General features: G+C 36.0%; 27 non-coding genes across 27 annotated transcripts; 13 read left to right on the forward strand and 14 right to left on the reverse strand.

The window, feature by feature from the left end:
- Positions 1-230: 230 nt before the first annotated feature.
- On the reverse strand, positions 231-303 carry Trnar-acg (transfer RNA arginine (anticodon ACG)). The gene has a single exon. It is a non-coding gene; the product is annotated as a tRNA-Arg (tRNA).
- A 262-nt stretch (positions 304-565) lies between these two features.
- Trnad-guc (transfer RNA aspartic acid (anticodon GUC)) lies at positions 566-637 on the forward strand. Its single transcript has one exon. It is a non-coding gene; the product is annotated as a tRNA-Asp (tRNA).
- A 246-nt stretch (positions 638-883) lies between these two features.
- On the reverse strand, positions 884-956 carry Trnar-acg (transfer RNA arginine (anticodon ACG)). The gene has a single exon. It is a non-coding gene; the product is annotated as a tRNA-Arg (tRNA).
- A 6,492-nt stretch (positions 957-7,448) lies between these two features.
- Trnar-acg (transfer RNA arginine (anticodon ACG)) lies at positions 7,449-7,521 on the reverse strand. The gene has a single exon. It is a non-coding gene; the product is annotated as a tRNA-Arg (tRNA).
- A 262-nt stretch (positions 7,522-7,783) lies between these two features.
- Positions 7,784-7,855, forward strand: Trnad-guc (transfer RNA aspartic acid (anticodon GUC)). Its single transcript has one exon. It is a non-coding gene; the product is annotated as a tRNA-Asp (tRNA).
- Positions 7,856-8,092: 237 nt separating this feature from the next.
- Positions 8,093-8,165, reverse strand: Trnar-acg (transfer RNA arginine (anticodon ACG)). The gene has a single exon. It is a non-coding gene; the product is annotated as a tRNA-Arg (tRNA).
- Positions 8,166-8,427: 262 nt separating this feature from the next.
- On the forward strand, positions 8,428-8,499 carry Trnad-guc (transfer RNA aspartic acid (anticodon GUC)). The gene has a single exon. It is a non-coding gene; the product is annotated as a tRNA-Asp (tRNA).
- A 246-nt stretch (positions 8,500-8,745) lies between these two features.
- Positions 8,746-8,818, reverse strand: Trnar-acg (transfer RNA arginine (anticodon ACG)). Its single transcript has one exon. It is a non-coding gene; the product is annotated as a tRNA-Arg (tRNA).
- A 262-nt stretch (positions 8,819-9,080) lies between these two features.
- Trnad-guc (transfer RNA aspartic acid (anticodon GUC)) lies at positions 9,081-9,152 on the forward strand. The gene has a single exon. It is a non-coding gene; the product is annotated as a tRNA-Asp (tRNA).
- A 246-nt stretch (positions 9,153-9,398) lies between these two features.
- Trnar-acg (transfer RNA arginine (anticodon ACG)) lies at positions 9,399-9,471 on the reverse strand. The gene has a single exon. It is a non-coding gene; the product is annotated as a tRNA-Arg (tRNA).
- A 262-nt stretch (positions 9,472-9,733) lies between these two features.
- On the forward strand, positions 9,734-9,805 carry Trnad-guc (transfer RNA aspartic acid (anticodon GUC)). The gene has a single exon. It is a non-coding gene; the product is annotated as a tRNA-Asp (tRNA).
- Positions 9,806-10,051: 246 nt separating this feature from the next.
- Positions 10,052-10,124, reverse strand: Trnar-acg (transfer RNA arginine (anticodon ACG)). The gene has a single exon. It is a non-coding gene; the product is annotated as a tRNA-Arg (tRNA).
- A 262-nt stretch (positions 10,125-10,386) lies between these two features.
- On the forward strand, positions 10,387-10,458 carry Trnad-guc (transfer RNA aspartic acid (anticodon GUC)). Its single transcript has one exon. It is a non-coding gene; the product is annotated as a tRNA-Asp (tRNA).
- Positions 10,459-10,704: 246 nt separating this feature from the next.
- Positions 10,705-10,777, reverse strand: Trnar-acg (transfer RNA arginine (anticodon ACG)). Its single transcript has one exon. It is a non-coding gene; the product is annotated as a tRNA-Arg (tRNA).
- Positions 10,778-11,039: 262 nt separating this feature from the next.
- On the forward strand, positions 11,040-11,111 carry Trnad-guc (transfer RNA aspartic acid (anticodon GUC)). The gene has a single exon. It is a non-coding gene; the product is annotated as a tRNA-Asp (tRNA).
- Positions 11,112-11,348: 237 nt separating this feature from the next.
- Trnar-acg (transfer RNA arginine (anticodon ACG)) lies at positions 11,349-11,421 on the reverse strand. The gene has a single exon. It is a non-coding gene; the product is annotated as a tRNA-Arg (tRNA).
- A 262-nt stretch (positions 11,422-11,683) lies between these two features.
- Trnad-guc (transfer RNA aspartic acid (anticodon GUC)) lies at positions 11,684-11,755 on the forward strand. The gene has a single exon. It is a non-coding gene; the product is annotated as a tRNA-Asp (tRNA).
- A 237-nt stretch (positions 11,756-11,992) lies between these two features.
- On the reverse strand, positions 11,993-12,065 carry Trnar-acg (transfer RNA arginine (anticodon ACG)). The gene has a single exon. It is a non-coding gene; the product is annotated as a tRNA-Arg (tRNA).
- Positions 12,066-12,327: 262 nt separating this feature from the next.
- Positions 12,328-12,399, forward strand: Trnad-guc (transfer RNA aspartic acid (anticodon GUC)). The gene has a single exon. It is a non-coding gene; the product is annotated as a tRNA-Asp (tRNA).
- Positions 12,400-12,649: 250 nt separating this feature from the next.
- Positions 12,650-12,722, reverse strand: Trnar-acg (transfer RNA arginine (anticodon ACG)). The gene has a single exon. It is a non-coding gene; the product is annotated as a tRNA-Arg (tRNA).
- A 262-nt stretch (positions 12,723-12,984) lies between these two features.
- Trnad-guc (transfer RNA aspartic acid (anticodon GUC)) lies at positions 12,985-13,056 on the forward strand. Its single transcript has one exon. It is a non-coding gene; the product is annotated as a tRNA-Asp (tRNA).
- Positions 13,057-13,302: 246 nt separating this feature from the next.
- Positions 13,303-13,375, reverse strand: Trnar-acg (transfer RNA arginine (anticodon ACG)). The gene has a single exon. It is a non-coding gene; the product is annotated as a tRNA-Arg (tRNA).
- Positions 13,376-13,637: 262 nt separating this feature from the next.
- Positions 13,638-13,709, forward strand: Trnad-guc (transfer RNA aspartic acid (anticodon GUC)). The gene has a single exon. It is a non-coding gene; the product is annotated as a tRNA-Asp (tRNA).
- A 237-nt stretch (positions 13,710-13,946) lies between these two features.
- Positions 13,947-14,019, reverse strand: Trnar-acg (transfer RNA arginine (anticodon ACG)). The gene has a single exon. It is a non-coding gene; the product is annotated as a tRNA-Arg (tRNA).
- Positions 14,020-14,281: 262 nt separating this feature from the next.
- On the forward strand, positions 14,282-14,353 carry Trnad-guc (transfer RNA aspartic acid (anticodon GUC)). Its single transcript has one exon. It is a non-coding gene; the product is annotated as a tRNA-Asp (tRNA).
- A 237-nt stretch (positions 14,354-14,590) lies between these two features.
- Positions 14,591-14,663, reverse strand: Trnar-acg (transfer RNA arginine (anticodon ACG)). Its single transcript has one exon. It is a non-coding gene; the product is annotated as a tRNA-Arg (tRNA).
- Positions 14,664-14,925: 262 nt separating this feature from the next.
- Trnad-guc (transfer RNA aspartic acid (anticodon GUC)) lies at positions 14,926-14,997 on the forward strand. Its single transcript has one exon. It is a non-coding gene; the product is annotated as a tRNA-Asp (tRNA).
- The last annotated feature ends 146 nt before the right edge of the window (positions 14,998-15,143 follow it).

The following is a 15,143-nucleotide window of genomic DNA, read 5'->3' on the forward strand; positions in this document are numbered from 1 at the left end:
ATTTTTGTTATATCCTTCTAACATGTTGAATGTAAAGGTTGGCATGCAGCCACAACATATATGTGCTAATAAAAGATTCCACCAAAACCCCATCAATGAGTTCAAACTGTTTCTGACGTTTGGATGCTCTATAATCAGTTCAGATATTTCTTTTAAATGTGACTTCTAACTGTCCACTATATATACGTGTTTCAAGAGGGTGTGTTAAAAAGGATTGACAAAAAACTATCCGAGCTTGCCAGGATTCGAACCTGGAATCTTCTGATCCGTAGTCAGACGCGTTATCCGTTGCGCCACAAGCCCTTAGACGCTGGTGTTCCTATTTTACTCTTTATACCTTTGACTCTTCGAATTGTCTTCAATGATATCTCGCATATAGCCTTGTCCATCTTAGATGCATAACTCCCAGTATCAATTTTTTTTGCAAATAACACTCCAATTCGTTATGATGCACACTTATTTCTCTCAGTTGAGAGAAGCGGGAAAAGTAGCTTTTTCTGGCTTTTGTGTTGGTAATTTCTAAAGTTTAGCTTTATCTGTTAAAATTTGTGCTCTCACCTTCAAGTCCTCGGTAGTATAGTGGTTAGTATCCCCACCTGTCACGCGGGAGACCGGGGTTCGATTCCCCGCCGGGGAGGACATTTATTTTTGTTATATCCTTCTAACATGTTGAATGTAAAGGTTGGCATGCAGCCACAACATATATGTGCTAATAAAAGATTCCACCAAAACCCCATCAATGAGTTCAAACTGTTTCTGACGTTTGGATGCTCTATAATCAGTTCAGATATTTCTTTTAAATGTGACTTCTAACTGTCCACTATATATAGACTATATACGTGTTTCAAGAGGGTGTGTTAAAAAGGATTGACAAAAAACTATCCGAGCTTGCCAGGATTCGAACCTGGAATCTTCTGATCCGTAGTCAGACGCGTTATCCGTTGCGCCACAAGCCCTTAGACGCTGGTGTTCCTATTTTACTCTTTATACCTTTGACTCTTCGAATTGTCTTCAATGATATCTCGCATATAGCCTTGTCCATCTTAGATGCATAACTCCCAGTATCAATTTTTTTTGCAAATAACACTCCAATTCGTTATGATGCACACTTATTTCTCTCAGTTGAGAGAAGCGGGAAAAGTAGCTTTTTCTGGCTTTTGTGTTGGTAATTTCTAAAGTTTAGCTTTATCTGTTAAAATTTGTGCTCTCACCTTCAAGTCCTCGGTAGTATAGTGGTTAGTATCCCCGCCTGTGGAGACTTCCGGTTGACCTATGAAAGAGTAAACAGGTGTTTATATCGAGAGAGTCAATCTATTTCAAAAACTGTGTTTTTCCAAGTCATCGTATATGTGAATTTGTATATTTTGTGTCAGAATGTGATAATATACCTTAATATCGTTTGATTTTTTCAACTTTTTTGTTGAAAAAGACTTTGTTTTGTCACCCAGGATGGGTGACAAAACGTACCCTTTGGATGACAATTATTCAAAGGAACAAACTGTTCGTGTGAATGTTGGCAGTACTAAAGTGATTACCCCAGAATTAGTGATAGATGAAATTGAAAAGAAATGTGGTGTAGGATCCGTGTTAGCGTGTGTTCCCAAGAATGATAACAATTATGAAGTAGTAATGCGGGAAAGGAGAAATGTAGGAGAAATATCAGGAGACGGTTTATTTATACAAGGTAAATCCATTAGTGTAAATGAACTAGTATCAGTATTTAGAATTGTGTCAATTTTCAATATGAGCATGTACGTAACAGATGAAGAAATAATTGATAGATTTGAAAGAATGGGTGTTGAAATAGTAACTGACATTAGGAAAAGAAAAATGAGCAGTAGATCGAATGTATATGATGGTACTAGGGTTTTTAAAGTAAAATTACCACCTACACTTGCCTCAATACCGTATTCTATGAAATTTACAGTTAGCGGGAAGGAAACAGCATATTATAGAGTTATTCATAATGACCAGGTCAAAGTTTGTTCGGGTTGTTATAGTGCTGAACATTTATACAAAGATTGTCCAGAATTTAAATGTTTTAAATGTGGTCAACAAGGACATATTAGTAAAAACTGTTTAGAGAATAAATGTAAGAGTTGCCTAAGGCCATACAGTGATTGCGATTGTTTAACGAGAAAGCGTTATTTCGGAGAAGGATTTGGTCATATACCCGAAGGAAAAAGAAAAACACCTTGGGGCAGAGTTTCGGACCATAAAAGAAAATATCAAGAAATTATCACTAGTAGTGAAGAAAACAATACAGAATTAAAAGAAAGTGAAAATGACTTGATTAGTGGGAATACGTCAGATGTTGGTCCCTCAGTCATAAGTTCGGAACAGGGAACCAGTGATGATGTGAAAAAGTCAAAGGTGATAAAAGTTGTTGCAGATGTACACACAAGTGATATCATGTGTGATGATATAGAAGCTAATGGTGAGGATTGGAATGAAGATGACGTTAAAGATAATGGTAATGGTAATGGAGATGGAACAATTGGTGATGGTATTGGTAATGGAGATGAAGATGATGATGATGAATATACAGACGCTGATGAAGCCATGGCAGATGATGTAACAGATACCGTTGATAACGCGTCCGAAAATGGTGAAAAGACAAAGATCGCGACTGACAATAGTGAGCAGACAAAGATCGCGACCGACAATGGTGTAAAGACAAAGATCGCGACCGAGATGACGATTAAAGACAGTGAGCAGATATCAGAAGGACATATTGTAACTGTTAGTAGCAATATTAGTAAATGTAATGTTTTGTTAAGTACAAATGAAATCATGAATGAAAATGTTTCATGTGAAACAAATGTTAATGATGAGAAAATTAGTAACATCCCCTCTCTGGAACAAAAATGCAGCCAGGGAGGAGATGATGGTGTATTTGGTGAATTAGATGAAATAAGTATGGACACTGACCCATTGGCTGATGAAGAAAGTGAGTGGGCTAGTGTAGAAGACAAATGCAAAAATATATTTAAAAAAAATGCAAGACGAAAGTCATTGAAAGTTAAGGTTAATGTAAAGGCTGCTATGTTGGCACATCAAAAAAAAAATAGAAACAAATAAAAATGGATTGTAAATATTATATAATATTCAATATATTTTATATAGTAATGGCTATGTTTAATGTTATAAGTCTTAATTGTAACGGACTTTGTGATAGCAATAAGAGGAATTGTATTTTTTCATTGTGTAATGAAAGATTTTATGATATTATATGTTTACAAGAAACATTTTGGAATGATTTGTTTGTAGAAAGAATTAAAAGAGATAAAACTATTTGGGATGGAGATATTTTTTATAGTAATAGTGGTAATAACCGTCAAGGTGTTGCTATTCTTGTTAGTAAGAAATTAAAAAACATTTTTTTAGAAGTGGAAAATGAGAATGGAAGATTTATTCATATAAAAGGGACAATTAATGATAAATTGATTGACATTTATAATATATATGCACCAAATAATGTAAATGAAAGATATGAGTTTTTCTTAAAGTGTAAACAAAAAATTAGTAAAGGAAAATATGTATTAGTTGCTGGAGATTTTAATACTACATTATCAAGTTTGGATAAGAGTGGTAAAACCATGCATTGTAATGATAAGGCTGTAAAATCCTTATGTACTTTTATGCAAGAAAAAGACTTATATGATATTTGGAGAAATAGAAATGTTAATACAAAAGTTTTTTCTAGAAAACAGGTTGTACAAGGGTTTTTAACCCAAAGCAGAATAGACTATTTTCTAGTGTCATTAGATTTAAAATCATGTATTAAGAATATTCATTATAAGGATACTAGTTTTAGTGATCATAGTATCGTCAGCATGAAGATAGATTTTTGTAATGTAGAAAGAGGTCCAGGTGTGTGGGTTTTTAATAATTCATTTTTACAAGATGAGTTATTTATTGATAAAATGAAGAGATTATTTGCAAATGAAATTGGGTCAGATTTTTATGTGTCAAATCCCTTAATTTGGTGGGATAATTTAAAATTTACAATTAAAAGATTAAGCCAAATTTATGGCAAAGAAAAGCAAAAAGATTTAAACAGGGAATATTATAAATTGCAGAATAAAATTCAAGAATTATCAGTAAAATCTGCAAATGGTATTCAGATAAACAGTGAACAATTTTTAGAATTGCAAACGCAATTAGAAGATATTGAAACATACAAATGTCAAGGTGCAATTTTAAGATCAAAGTCACAGTGGGCTTTAGAAAGTGATAGAAATACTGCATATTTTTTGAAATTAGAAAAGTATAGACAGAATAAGAATGTGATAAGTGAAATAAAAGATTGTGATGGTAAAATTGTTACAGAAACAAATGATTTACTTGATGTTATACATGATTATTATAAACATTTGTTTTCTTGTGTTAGTATTGATATGCATTCAGTTGATGAATTATTGAATAATGTTAATGTAAAAATTGATGATGAAGATGTAGAAATGTGTGATGATGATATTAGTATTGAGGAAATTGAAAAATCCTTAAAAGGTATGAAAAAAGGGAAAACACCTGGACCAGATGGTATAACTGCAGAATTTTATTTGTATTTTTTCAATGAATTAAAGCATGTATTACTCTATATTTATCAAAGTATTGAGGAAAATGAAGAATTATCTAGATCTATGAGATATGGGAATATAAATATAATTTTTAAAAACAAAGGTGATCAATCAGATTTGAAAAACTTTAGGCCAATTAGCTTGTTGAATGTTGACTACAAAATACTTGCCAGAGTAATGGCAAATAGATTTAAGTATGTACTACCAAAAGTTATTTCACCAAATCAAAGCTGTTGTATTCTAGGAAAAGATATATCTGACACAGTTGTTAGTGTTAGGGATTTTATGGATTTAGTAGAAATGGATGATATAGAATGTTATTTATTAAAATTAGATCAAGAAAAAGCTTTTGACAGAGCTGGACACGAGTATCTTTTTGCAGTTTTGGATAAATTTGGATTTGGTAATAAATTCAAAAAATGGATAAAAATATTTTACACCAACATTTTTAGTTCAGTTAAATGTAATGGATTTTTGACTCCATACTTTAGATTGAAAAACTCTGTCAAACAGGGGTGTCCCATTTCGGCTCTGTTATATGTTTTGTTAGCAGAACCATTGAGTATTGCTATTAAGAAAAATTGTGAGATTAGAGGTGTTGTAATACCAAATACAAATGTTGAAGAAAAGGTTTTTGTACATGCTGACGATACAACTTTGACCTTAGTGGACAAAAATTCAGTTAGTGAAACATTTCGGGTACTAGAATTGTACGAAAAAGCATCGGGTGCAAAATTGAATAAAGAAAAATCAGAAGTTTTAGCACTTGGAAAAGGGAAAATTTGTTCAAATGATTTAAAAATTTGGAAAATAAAAGAATGTGATGAAGTCTTACAGTTATTAGGAATATGGGTGGGAAAAAATAAAACATTATGTGAAAAATTGAATTGGGAAGGTAAAGTACAATCAATTACAAAACTCCTGAATTTTTGGAAAATGAGGCATTTAACTCTTCATGGAAGAGTAAGTGTTATTAGTGCCTTACTTATGAGTAAACTGTGGTATACATTAATGGTTGTAAATATACCTGAAAAGTATTGCATACTTATAAAAAAGAAATGTTTAGAATTTTTATGGAATAATAAACCTCCTCTTGTAGCATATGAGGTTATTATCAATAAAGTAGTTGACGGAGGATTGAATTTTCCTGATATTATGCAGAAAATGTATGCTTTTAGATTAAAATATTTGAGTAGACTGTTGGATGAAAACTATTGTGCTATATGGAAACAAACTTGTCTTTATTTCTTTTCTAAGTTTGAAAATATGAATCTTGGAATTGAAATTTTATTCTGTGATCTCCGAAATAGAAAAATAGATGCATTACCAGAATTTTATCAAAGTCTGATTTTGTCATGGCAAAGTATTTGTGAAAATGTAGATATTGAAGTTAATTCAGAAAATGTTTTTGATATTCCGCTTTTTCTAAATCCAAATATTACAAATGGTAATAAAATGTTATATCTTAAGACATTTATTGAAGCAGGTGTATGTAAAATAAAAGATATCGCATATGAATGTAAACCAGGTTTCTTGAAAGAAAGTTATATTCAAGAGATTGTATTAGAAAAATTTCCGGAAGTTACGGAAAATAAAATGTTACGTGCAGTTAGAAATGTGTTAGAAACAATACCTGATGAGTATAAAGTGCTAGTTGAAGCAAATGTGCATGTTAGTAAAACTCCTGTGTTAAAACCAATGATTAAAGATGGCGTCCAAATTTGTTCACTTCCATCCACGACGAATTTTTATTATCGAATGCTTGTATCAAAGCTTTCTAGAGAACCTAAATCTGTATCACGATGGCGTTTGATGTACGCAGATTTTGACCTAAGAAAGATCCAGAAAATCATGAATTTTTCTTTTTTACAAAGCGATTGTCGCGAGGTGGCATTTAAAGTTTTTCATCGTATTATATTTACAAAAGAAAGGCTATTTAAATGCCGTATTACAAAGGACTCACTTTGTCCTATTTGCTCAACTCTACCTGAGAATTTAAATCACCTGATTTTAGAGTGTACGATGTTAACTCGCTTCAATGATTTTGTAAAGAATTTTTTACACAATATTTTGTATAAGAGTTCAGGCAGTTATATAAATGACCTTAGTTTTGAGTTCATGTGTATGTTTGGTTTGACAAAACAAAATAAATATATTAATTACTATTTTGTAAATAGTGTATTAGCAATAAGAAGATTTTGTATTGTAAAAAGACGAAATATTGCAATGTTAGAAAATAAGATTATAGACATAGAACAATACTTTAAGTCTACTCTTGTTAAAAATGTGAACTATGCTTATGAACATTATAAACGCAACAATGCGCTACAATTATTTGAAAAGTATTATAATGAAAATAATCCAGTATTAATTATTAGAGACAATCAAATTCAAATTGATTTCTAGTGTGATAATTATCATGTGATGTTAATTGTGAATATATTACATTTGATTGAAGTTGTAATCTTACAAGCTTATATTGTGATAATGTGAATTTTCAGGAGTATAGCCTGATTATTCTTTTTATATGTATTATCTGAATAAAATTTTATCAAGAGAAAAAAAAAAGTATCCCCGCCTGTCACGCGGGAGACCGGGGTTCGATTCCCCGCCGGGGAGGACATTTATTTTTGTTATATCCTTCTAACATGTTGAATGTAAAGGTTGGCATGCAGCCACAACATATATGTGCTAATAAAAGATTCCACCAAAACCCCATCAATGAGTTCAAACTGTTTCTGACGTTTGGATGCTCTATAATCAGTTCAGATATTTCTTTTAAATGTGACTTCTAACTGTCCACTATATATAGACTATATACGTGTTTCAAGAGGGTGTGTTAAAAAGGATTGACAAAAAACTATCCGAGCTTGCCAGGATTCGAACCTGGAATCTTCTGATCCGTAGTCAGACGCGTTATCCGTTGCGCCACAAGCCCTTAGACGCTGGTGTTCCTATTTTACTCTTTATACCTTTGACTCTTCGAATTGTCTTCAATGATATCTCGCATATAGCCTTGTCCATCTTAGATGCATAACTCCCAGTATCATTTTTTTTTGCAAATAACACTCCAATTCGTTATGATGCACACTTATTTCTCTCAGTTGAGAGAAGCGGGAAAAGTAGCTTTTTCTGGCTTTTGTGTTGGTAATTTCTAAAGTTTAGCTTTATCTGTTAAAATTTGTGCTCTCACCTTCAAGTCCTCGGTAGTATAGTGGTTAGTATCCCCGCCTGTCACGCGGGAGACCGGGGTTCGATTCCCCGCCGGGGAGGACATTTATTTTTGTTATATCCTTCTAACATGTTGAATGTAAAGGTTGGCATGCAGCCACAACATATATGTGCTAATAAAAGATTCCACCAAAACCCCATCAATGAGTTCAAACTGTTTCTGACGTTTGGATGCTCTATAATCAGTTCAGATATTTCTTTTAAATGTGACTTCTAACTGTCCACTATATATACGTGTTTCAAGAGGGTGTGTTAAAAAGGATTGACATAAAACTATCCGAGCTTGCCAGGATTCGAACCTGGAATCTTCTGATCCGTAGTCAGACGCGTTATCCGTTGCGCCACAAGCCCTTAGACGCTGGTGTTCCTATTTTACTCTTTATACCTTTGACTCTTCGAATTGTCTTCAATGATATCTCGCATATAGCCTTGTCCATCTTAGATGCATAACTCCCAGTATCAATTTTTTTTGCAAATAACACTCCAATTCGTTATGATGCACACTTATTTTTCTCAGTTGAGAGAAGCGGGAAAAGTAGCTTTTTCTGGCTTTTGTGTTGGTAATTTCTAAAGTTTAGCTTTATCTGTTAAAATTTGTGCTCTCACCTTCAAGTCCTCGGTAGTATAGTGGTTAGTATCCCCGCCTGTCACGCGGGAGACCGGGGTTCGATTCCCCGCCGGGGAGGACATTAATTTTTGTTATATCCTTCTAACATGTTGAATGTAAAGGTTGGCATGCAGCCACAACATATATGTGCTAATAAAAGATTCCACCAAAACCCCATCAATGAGTTCAAACTGTTTCTGACGTTTGGATGCTCTATAATCAGTTCAGATATTTCTTTTAAATGTGACTTCTAACTGTCCACTATATATAGACTATATACGTGTTTCAAGAGGGTGTGTTAAAAAGGATTGACAAAAAACTATCCGAGCTTGCCAGGATTCGAACCTGGAATCTTCTGATCCGTAGTCAGACGCGTTATCCGTTGCGCCACAAGCCCTTAGACGCTGGTGTTCCTATTTTACTCTTTATACCTTTGACTCTTCGAATTGTCTTCAATGATATCTCGCATATAGCCTTGTCCATCTTAGATGCATAACTCCCAGTATCAATTTTTTTTGCAAATAACACTCCAATTCGTTATGATGCACACTTATTTTTCTCAGTTGAGAGAAGCGGGAAAAGTAGCTTTTTCTGGCTTTTGTGTTGGTAATTTCTAAAGTTTAGCTTTATCTGTTAAAATTTGTGCTCTCACCTTCAAGTCCTCGGTAGTATAGTGGTTAGTATCCCCGCCTGTCACGCGGGAGACCGGGGTTCGATTCCCCGCCGGGGAGGACATTAATTTTTGTTATATCCTTCTAACATGTTGAATGTAAAGGTTGGCATGCAGCCACAACATATATGTGCTAATAAAAGATTCCACCAAAACCCCATCAATGAGTTCAAACTGTTTCTGACGTTTGGATGCTCTATAATCAGTTCAGATATTTCTTTTAAATGTGGCTTCTAACTGTCCACTATATATAGACTATATACGTGTTTCAAGAGGGTGTGTTAAAAAGGATTGACAAAAAACTATCCGAGCTTGCCAGGATTCGAACCTGGAATCTTCTGATCCGTAGTCAGACGCGTTATCCGTTGTGCCACAAGCCCTTAGACGCTGGTGTTCCTATTTTACTCTTTATACCTTTGACTCTTCGAATTGTCTTCAATGATATCTCGCATATAGCCTTGTCCATCTTAGATGCATAACTCCCAGTATCAATTTTTTTGGCAAATAACACTCCAATTCGTTATGATGCACACTTATTTCTCTCAGTTGAGAGAAGCGGGAAAAGTAGCTTTTTCTGGCTTTTGTGTTGGTAATTTCTAAAGTTTAGCTTTATCTGTTAAAATTTGTGCTCTCACCTTCAAGTCCTCGGTAGTATAGTGGTTAGTATCCCCGCCTGTCACGCGGGAGACCGGGGTTCGATTCCCCGCCGGGGAGGACATTAATTTTTGTTATATCCTTCTAACATGTTGAATGTAAAGGTTGGCATGCAGCCACAACATATATGTGCTAATAAAAGATTCCACCAAAACCCCATCAATGAGTTCAAACTGTTTCTGACGTTTGGATGCTCTATAATCAGTTCAGATATTTCTTTTAAATGTGACTTCTAACTGTCCACTATATATAGACTATATACGTGTTTCAAGAGGGTGTGTTAAAAAGGATTGACAAAAAACTATCCGAGCTTGCCAGGATTCGAACCTGGAATCTTCTGATCCGTAGTCAGACGCGTTATCCGTTGCGCCACAAGCCCTTAGACGCTGGTGTTCCTATTTTACTCTTTATACCTTTGACTCTTCGAATTGTCTTCAATGATATCTCGCATATAGCCTTGTCCATCTTAGATGCATAACTCCCAGTATCAATTTTTTTTGCAAATAACACTCCAATTCGTTATGATGCACACTTATTTCTCTCAGTTGAGAGAAGCGGGAAAAGTAGCTTTTTCTGGCTTTTGTGTTGGTAATTTCTAAAGTTTAGCTTTATCTGTTAAAATTTGTGCTCTCACCTTCAAGTCCTCGGTAGTATAGTGGTTAGTATCCCCGCCTGTCACGCGGGAGACCGGGGTTCGATTCCCCGCCGGGGAGGACATTTATTTTTGTTATATCCTTCTAACATGTTGAATGTAAAGGTTGGCATGCAGCCACAACATATATGTGCTAATAAAAGATTCCACCAAAACCCCATCAATGAGTTCAAACTGTTTCTGACGTTTGGATGCTCTATAATCAGTTCAGATATTTCTTTTAAATGTGACTTCTAACTGTCCACTATATATAGACTATATACGTGTTTCAAGAGGGTGTGTTAAAAAGGATTGACAAAAAACTATCCGAGCTTGCCAGGATTCGAACCTGGAATCTTCTGATCCGTAGTCAGACGCGTTATCCGTTGCGCCACAAGCCCTTAGACGCTGGTGTTCCTATTTTACTCTTTATACCTTTGACTCTTCGAATTGTCTTCAATGATATCTCGCATATAGCCTTGTCCATCTTAGATGCATAACTCCCAGTATCAATTTTTTTTGCAAATAACACTCCAATTCGTTATGATGCACACTTATTTCTCTCAGTTGAGAGAAGCGGGAAAAGTAGCTTTTTCTGGCTTTTGTGTTGGTAATTTCTAAAGTTTAGCTTTATCTGTTAAAATTTGTGCTCTCACCTTCAAGTCCTCGGTAGTATAGTGGTTAGTATCCCCGCCTGTCACGCGGGAGACCGGGGTTCGATTCCCCGCCGGGGAGGACATTTATTTTTGTTATATCCTTCTAACATGTTGAATGTAAAGGTTGGCATGCAGCCACAACATATATGTGCTAATAAAAGATTCCACCAAAACCCCATCAATGAGTTCAAACTGTTTCTGACGTTTGGATGCTCTATAATCAGTTCAGATATTTCTTTTAAATGTGACTTCTAACTGTCCACTATATATACGTGTTTCAAGAGGGTGTGTTAAAAAGGATTGACAAAAAACTATCCGAGCTTGCCAGGATTCGAACCTGGAATCTTCTGATCCGTAGTCAGACGCGTTATCCGTTGCGCCACAAGCCCTTAGACGCTGGTGTTCCTATTTTACTCTTTATACCTTTGACTCTTCGAATTGTCTTCAATGATATCTCGCATATAGCCTTGTCCATCTTAGATGCATAACTCCCAGTATCAATTTTTTTTGCAAATAACACTCCAATTCGTTATGATGCACACTTATTTCTCTCAGTTGAGAGAAGCGGGAAAAGTAGCTTTTTCTGGCTTTTGTGTTGGTAATTTCTAAAGTTTAGCTTTATCTGTTAAAATTTGTGCTCTCACCTTCAAGTCCTCGGTAGTATAGTGGTTAGTATCCCCGCCTGTCACGCGGGAGACCGGGGTTCGATTCCCCGCCGGGGAGGATATTTATTTTTGTTATATCCTTCTAACATGTTGAATGTAAAGGTTGGCATGCAGCCACAACATATATGTGCTAATAAAAGATTCCACCAAAACCCCATCAATGAGTTCAAACTGTTTCTGACGTTTGGATGCTCTATAATCAGTTCAGATATTTCTTTTAAATGTGACTTCTAACTGTCCACTATATATACGTGTTTCAAGAGGGTGTGTTAAAAAGGATTGACAAAAAACTATCCGAGCTTGCCAGGATTCGAACCTGGAATCTTCTGATCCGTAGTCAGACGCGTTATCCGTTGCGCCACAAGCCCTTAGACGCTGGTGTTCCTATTTTACTCTTTATACCTTTGACTCTTCGAATTGTCTTCAATGATATCTCGCATATAGCCTTGTCCATCTTAGATGCATAACTCCCAGTATCAATTTTTTTGGCAAATAACACTCCAATTCGTTATGATGCACACTTATTTCTCTCAGTTGAGAGAAGCGGGAAAAGTAGCTTTTTCTGGCTTTTGTGTTGGTAATTTCTAAAGTTTAGCTTTATCTGTTAAAATTTGTGCTCTCACCTTCAAGTCCTCGGTAGTATAGTGGTTAGTATCCCCGCCTGTCACGCGGGAGACCGGGGTTCGATTCCCCGCCGGGGAGGACATTTATTTTTGTTATATCCTTCTAACATGTTGAATGTAAAGGTTGGCATGCAGCCACAACATATATATATGTGCTAATAAAAGATTCCACCAAAACCCCATCAATGAGTTCAAACTGTTTCTGACGTTTGGATGCTCTATAATCAGTTCAGATATTTCTTTTAAATGTGACTTCTAACTGTCCACTATATATAGACTATATACGTGTTTCAAGAGGGTGTGTTAAAAAGGATTGACAAAAAACTATCCGAGCTTGCCAGGATTCGAACCTGGAATCTTCTGATCCGTAGTCAGACGCGTTATCCGTTGCGCCACAAGCCCTTAGACGCTGGTGTTCCTATTTTACTCTTTATACCTTTGACTCTTCGAATTGTCTTCAATGATATCTCGCATATAGCCTTGTCCATCTTAGATGCATAACTCCCAGTATCAATTTTTTTGGCAAATAACACTCCAATTCGTTATGATGCACACTTATTTCTCTCAGTTGAGAGAAGCGGGAAAAGTAGCTTTTTCTGGCTTTTGTGTTGGTAATTTCTAAAGTTTAGCTTTATCTGTTAAAATTTGTGCTCTCACCTTCAAGTCCTCGGTAGTATAGTGGTTAGTATCCCCGCCTGTCACGCGGGAGACCGGGGTTCGATTCCCCGCCGGGGAGGACATTTATTTTTGTTATATCCTTCTAACATGTTGAATGTAAAGGTTGGCATGCAGCCACAACATATATGTGCTAATAAAAGATTCCACCAAAACCCCATCAATGAGTTCAAACTGTTTCTGACGTTTGGATGCTCTATAATCAGTTCAGATATTTCTTTTAAATGTGACTTCTAACTGTCCACTATATATAGACTATATACGTGTTTCAAGAGGGTGTGTTAAAAAGGATTGACAAAAAACTATCCGAGCTTGCCAGGATTCGAACCTGGAATCTTCTGATCCGTAGTCAGACGCGTTATCCGTTGCGCCACAAGCCCTTAGACGCTGGTGTTCCTATTTTACTCTTTATACCTTTGACTCTTCGAATTGTCTTCAATGATATCTCGCATATAGCCTTGTCCATCTTAGATGCATAACTCCCAGTATCAATTTTTTTTGCAAATAACACTCCAATTCGTTATGATGCACACTTATTTCTCTCAGTTGAGAGAAGCGGGAAAAGTAGCTTTTTCTGGCTTTTGTGTTGGTAATTTCTAAAGTTTAGCTTTATCTGTTAAAATTTGTGCTCTCACCTTCAAGTCCTCGGTAGTATAGTGGTTAGTATCCCCGCCTGTCACGCGGGAGACCGGGGTTCGATTCCCCGCCGGGGAGGACATTTATTTTTGTTATATCCTTCTAACATGTTGAATGTAAAGGTTGGCATGCAGCCACAACATATATGTGCTAATAAAAGATTCCACCAAAACCCCATCAATGAGTTCAAACTGTTTCTGACGTTTGGATGCTCTATAATCAGTTCAGATATTTCTTTTAAATGTGACTTCTAACTGTCCACTATATATACGTGTTTCAAGAGGGTGTGTTAAAAAGGATTGACAAAAAACTATCCGAGCTTGCCAGGATTCGAACCTGGAATCTTCTGATCCGTAGTCAGACGCGTTATCCGTTGCGCCACAAGCCCTTAGACGCTGGTGTTCCTATTTTACTCTTTATACCTTTGACTCTTCGAATTGTCTTCAATGATATCTCGCATATAGCCTTGTCCATCTTAGATGCATAACTCCCAGTATCAATTTTTTTTGCAAATAACACTCCAATTCGTTATGATGCACACTTATTTCTCTCAGTTGAGAGAAGCGGGAAAAGTAGCTTTTTCTGGCTTTTGTGTTGGTAATTTCTAAAGTTTAGCTTTATCTGTTAAAATTTGTGCTCTCACCTTCAAGTCCTCGGTAGTATAGTGGTTAGTATCCCCGCCTGTCACGCGGGAGACCGGGGTTCGATTCCCCGCCGGGGAGGATATTTATTTTTGTTATATCCTTCTAACATGTTGAATGTAAAGGTTGGCATGCAGCCACAACATATATGTGCTAATAAAAGATTCCACCAAAACCCCATCAATGAGTTCAAACTGTTTCTGACGTTTGGATGCTCTATAATCAGTTCAGATATTTCTTTTAAATGTGACTTCTAACTGTCCACTATATATACGTGTTTCAAGAGGGTGTGTTAAAAAGGATTGACAAAAAACTATCCGAGCTTGCCAGGATTCGAACCTGGAATCTTCTGATCCGTAGTCAGACGCGTTATCCGTTGCGCCACAAGCCCTTAGACGCTGGTGTTCCTATTTTACTCTTTATACCTTTGACTCTTCGAATTGTCTTCAATGATATCTCGCATATAGCCTTGTCCATCTTAGATGCATAACTCCCAGTATCAATTTTTTTGGCAAATAACACTCCAATTCGTTATGATGCACACTTATTTCTCTCAGTTGAGAGAAGCGGGAAAAGTAGCTTTTTCTGGCTTTTGTGTTGGTAATTTCTAAAGTTTAGCTTTATCTGTTAAAATTTGTGCTCTCACCTTCAAGTCCTCGGTAGTATAGTGGTTAGTATCCCCGCCTGTCACGCGGGAGACCGGGGTTCGATTCCCCGCCGGGGAGGACATTTATTTTTGTTATATCCTTCTAACATGTTGAATGTAAAGGTTGGCATGCAGCCACAACATATATATATGTGCTAATAAAAGATTCCACCAAAACCCCATCAATGAGTTCAAACTGTTTCTGACGTTTGGATGCTCTATAAT

The sequence above is a fragment of the Mytilus trossulus genome, chromosome 14 (genome assembly GCF_036588685.1).
Source record: "Mytilus trossulus isolate FHL-02 chromosome 14, PNRI_Mtr1.1.1.hap1, whole genome shotgun sequence".
In the NCBI taxonomy this organism is placed as follows: Eukaryota; Metazoa; Mollusca; class Bivalvia; order Mytilida; family Mytilidae; genus Mytilus; species Mytilus trossulus.